Raw genomic sequence first — 5000 nt, 5'->3', positions numbered from 1 at the left:
CATACACAGGGCCATATAAAAACTACGTACATTTTTGGGTCCATATAAATGTTTTTCAAAATCGTAAAGGGCAAGCAACAATATACCGTCAAACCCCCACTGTCAAAAAACAAATTTAAATACATGAAAAAACTGGCTTGACTCCACAAAAATCCATTTAAAACACCTGAACATGTGAGCTTTTTCACGTTTCATATATATATAGTAAAGAAAAAAATGAGGTTAGTTTTAAAAGTAAATGTGAATCTCAAATGAAAGCTTTTGATAAAGAATTATTATTCTATTATCAGTTAGATTTATTTTAAATCGCGCGTCCAAAAATGTAGACATTTTTCTAGCGCTGCGAGAAAATGGCAGGTCAAACGTGAAGTAATTTCAAAATCTTTTTTTTAAGCTTCCTTTTAACGCGTGTCGCCAGTTCCTGGGAGGGAAAAAAAATACGAGGGTTTTAAATATCGGCTGTACATAATGAACGCTGTGCTGGTACAGTGAGAGAGAGAGAGAGAGAGAGAGAGAGAGAGAGAGAGAGAGAGAGAGATTGCATCGTGATGAGAAAAATGTCTGAATGTGTTCATGTTGTACACACACACACACACACACGTAAACAATTTATTAACATCCCGGGGAAATTCTTTAGATAACAATCATATTGGATACAAGAAATGTTACACCCCCCCCCCCCCCCCCCCGTCTCCCTACAGTTGGCAATGCGTGTTTACAACCCAGTGTTCACTTATGCTGATGCTAAACGAACCAGAAAGTTAAATTATGTGTAAATATAAATATTTATGAATATAAATTCCAGAAAAAGATTCTATATGCAAATCCACAATCAACAACTCATTCTGCAAAATGTTCACAAAAAGTTGTGAAACAGGTTTTTGTGGCCAGGGTGTTGTACACCGATGGGGACCTTATATTCAAATATAATTACCTATTCGACTCTATAATAACAATAACAACATACAACCACCAATCATGGTTGGCCTCATGGTGACCTGACTCCTCGTATGTCAACCATCGTTAGTACAAGCCTGGGTCAAGGTGACGTATTTAACAACCAGGTCAACTACCATCTACAACCTTGTTCCTGCACACAACCACAACTGTACACATCATGATGACACATTCATCTTTGTTTTTGTTTGGCTATTTACGTGAAGTAGGTCTGTATATATTTATCTACGACACATTTGTTTAGTAAAATCATTACCCTCTGTATGTTCAGCCTCTTACCTGTTTGAATCATGTTCTGATGTTTAGTCTCATCTAAAATCAAAACAACAATCGAGACTGGATGTTGAACTACCTTATATACATCGTTTTGTGACACAGGGCAACGCCATATACCTGAAGCTAACTATATAATTAGAATGATGTATAATGACGTAATGGGATCATCCACCCATTTCAATCACTGTCCAAATCGACCATTCCCCATTTTCTACGTCACCTGTTCCCGGCTACTGTAGCCCAGTGCATCAGATCTTCGCTACTCCACTCTGGCGGTATATGTACAAAACTGAACGAATCCAAACTACTGTACAGTACATCCGTACAATCTACAACTGTACTAAGACTGTCCACCAGCCGACACAACACCCTCGTAACCAGACGACAACAGTACGACCATTTGCACAAGTCAGTAAGACCTCCCATGTACTGCCTGGTTCTTTCTTCCCCTCTTCGGCACCTATTACTCCAGCTTCGGCTCCGGAGGACTGGCTGCCTTTGTCACCCCCACCACCCGCTAGCTACGTCTCGTAAGACTGGTCAAACCCATCGCGTTGGCAACTCAAGGTGGGGGGGGGGTCGTTAGGGGGGGGTGTCTGTTTCTTTCCTTACCCGGCTCAGCTTTAGAACTCTTCACCTTCCCACGTGGCTTCCCCCAAACACCTACCAAATCAATCTTTTCTATAAGCCCGATTTTTGTTTCCACTTCCACCAAAACTCTCTCAAGTGTTTAGCGTCTCTCTCTCTCTCTCTCTCTCTCTCTCTCTCTCTCTCTCTCTCTCTCTCTCTCTATCTATCTATCTATCTATCTATCTATCTTTTTATATTAATGTCTCTTGTGGCCTGTTCTCCAGAACGCGAACTTTCGGTATAAAGAGAAAGAAATAATCAGAAATGTACTTGGAGACCAGAGTCCTCGCCTCCTGTTATATAGTTCAACATAACAGTACGCGTCTGTTCTAGAGAACAATACCACATCTACATGTTCAAAAGAACATGAAGAACCCCAACAGACGGGGGCAGGACTGGGCTGGGAAGTTCAACTGGTGAACAAGTAAGTATCTGCTTCTGTTCATCTACCATTCAGATATCTGAGATAATGACCCAACTGTAGATTGTGTACATTATGTGATCGAAATGTCTATCTATCTATATATCTATCGATCTATCTATCTATACATATATCTCATCTATCTATCTATCTATACATCTATCTATAGATAGATAGATAGATAGGTAGATAGATAGATAGATAGCCACTGCAGACGACAGTATAGATAGATACTCTAACGTCACAAGAACAGAACGTGTTTGCCTGCTTCACGTCAATGTAAACCAGGTCAGGTTTATGACCCTTCCGCCCAAGGTTTCTGGTCTTTAATTCCAGGTTACGTGTCGTGGTACATCACCAAACATGTTCTCCAAACCTCTGGTCTCTGGAGAGAATGGTTTCTAGAAACCCGATAGGGTCTCTACACAATGTGGAACATGATGTTTGCACTATAACCCGAGTATGCTGGGACATATCATGGTATAACGTGTCGATATAATACAGAATATAGCTGAGAGATAGATAGATAGATAGATAGATAGATAGAGAGAGAGAGAGAGAGAGAGAGAGAGAGAGAGAGAGAGAGAGAGAGAGAGAGTGTATCTCTGAGCCGCCATACTGAACACCTGTACACTCTGCTACGATCATGTTCCACAACAAATAACAACAACTTGTGAGCAGGTAGAGCAACTGACCTTGCTTGTAGCTTCCGAGGTCAGAGGTCAAGGTCACCAGGTCAAGGCATGCCGTGCTGGTGTGAGTAATGATGACCTGAAATTATCACACATTGTTGTTACATAAGAAGTCATTTCTCAAGCTCTCAGTTATCAATAACAATATGCAAATTAAGAAGATAATAACATTCTATAATAAAGGCTAAAATCATACCTCCAGCATTTTCTGTGATCATCCTACACTGTATCGTGTATCATATCTATATTATAATCAACCCAGAATGTAATCTATTCATTGCACCAACAAAACTAGAAATGACATTTGATTATTCAAATTTGTCAAGTTGAATAATCATATATGATTCTCTCAAAGTATATATGACCATTACGTGTATGTAGATGTATTACATGTAGTCTGCATCATGATGAAATACATATTATTTGAGTTTACATTCACTCTGAACGTTTAAATTCACTTTTATATATCTAAATTTGAGTTTACATCATAGCTTGTATATCAACTGACTGTTATATTTCTCTCTTGTATCTCTCCTGATGATGTGATTATTACACGAAAGTGCACTTGGGAACTTATCGTGTTTCATTTCCCCCCCTGGACTCATAGGAATATATATATATATATATATATATATACTTTACATATTAAACCTGTAAGTTAATTTCAAAATTTCATCATATTTCAGTAACGTGCAGAAGTTTAATCTTGGTATCCAATGAATTATTAACTTATAAATTAACATTGACAATATTATTTTTCTACTGATTATTCTGCTCTGTTAATCATGTTAATCACAAAATGATGATTACAATGATCAACCCACACCTGTTGGTGTTCTGTCTTGTATTAAGTTGTTTAGAAAATATTCAGTAACTCAAAATCCCAGACTCAAAACATCCCCTTAAATTCCTTTCAAGCTTAACATCCCTAAAATACCTTTAGACTTCTTGCCATCCCTTAGGTCTCATAACATCCCATTCAACCCCTTAAAAACAAACACTATTCCCTAAAAATTCATCTCAAAACTTCATCCATAACTCACAAAACCTCACTACACTCACAACATCCCTTTAAAGATGATATCTTCCCTTAAAAACTAACAATATTCCTTAAAAATAAACCACATCATCATCATATGCAGCTCAAAGTCACCCTTAAGAATTCACATCCCTTAAATTCCTTAGCAACGCACACCTTAAATCCCTTAAAAGGTCACATTCCCTTAAATCCCAGCCACCTCACAATTTCCCTTAACAAATCACATGGCTATACCCTTTAAGAGCCCATATCCCTTAAATCCCTTAACATCTTACTTTCCCTTAAATCCCTTAGCGGCTCACAATAATGAGCCACAAACCTCAGAACTCACACAACACCTCATAATCCCTCATCAACCACTCACATTATCCCTCATTAGCAGTTAATGACTCCCACACACATAATTACCATGCGAGGCTAATGACTCATACATAGGTAATTACCCGTTGAACATTAGGATGCCATCTGTCACCTAACCATCTGGGGTACCAGCTGAGCCAACCTCCGGAGCTCAAATATATAGAGACAGACAGACAGACAGATAGATAGATAGATAGATAGATAGACAGATAGATAGACAGACAGATAGATAGACATAGATAGACAGATAGATAGATAGACAGATAGATAGATAGATAGATAGACAGACAGATAGATAGACAGATAGATAGACAGATAGAGATAGATAGACAGATAGATAGATAGACAGATAGACAGATAGATAGATAGATAGACAGATAGACTGACAGATAGATAGACAGATAGATAGACAGATAGATAGAATAGATAGATAGATAGATAGACAGATAGACAGATAGATAGACAGACAGATAGATAGACAGACAGATAGATAGATACACAGACAGATAGCTAGCTAGATAGACAGACAGACAGATAGACAGATAGACAGATAGACAGATAGACAGATAGATAGATAGATAGATAGATAGATAGACAGATAGATAGACAGACAGACAGATAGACA

The 5000-nt window shown here is 38.1% G+C and overlaps 1 long non-coding RNA gene across 2 annotated transcripts in view; it reads right to left on the bottom strand.

The window, feature by feature from the left end:
• LOC139762753 (uncharacterized) overlaps positions 1 to 5000 on the bottom strand; it is a 471178-nt gene that overhangs the window by 317933 nt on the left and 148245 nt on the right. For both annotated transcript variants that reach the window (XR_011715828.1, XR_011715827.1), the window contains exon 5: positions 2980 to 3055. This is a non-coding gene — a long non-coding RNA (uncharacterized lncRNA). The remainder of the gene's footprint in view (positions 1 to 2979; positions 3056 to 5000) is intronic.

The sequence above is a fragment of the Panulirus ornatus genome, chromosome 44 (assembly GCF_036320965.1).
Source record: "Panulirus ornatus isolate Po-2019 chromosome 44, ASM3632096v1, whole genome shotgun sequence".
Lineage (NCBI taxonomy): Eukaryota > Metazoa > Arthropoda > Malacostraca > Decapoda > Palinuridae > Panulirus > Panulirus ornatus.
The sequence above is the reverse complement of the archived record's forward strand: the minus strand, read 5'-3'. Positions and strand labels throughout refer to the sequence as shown.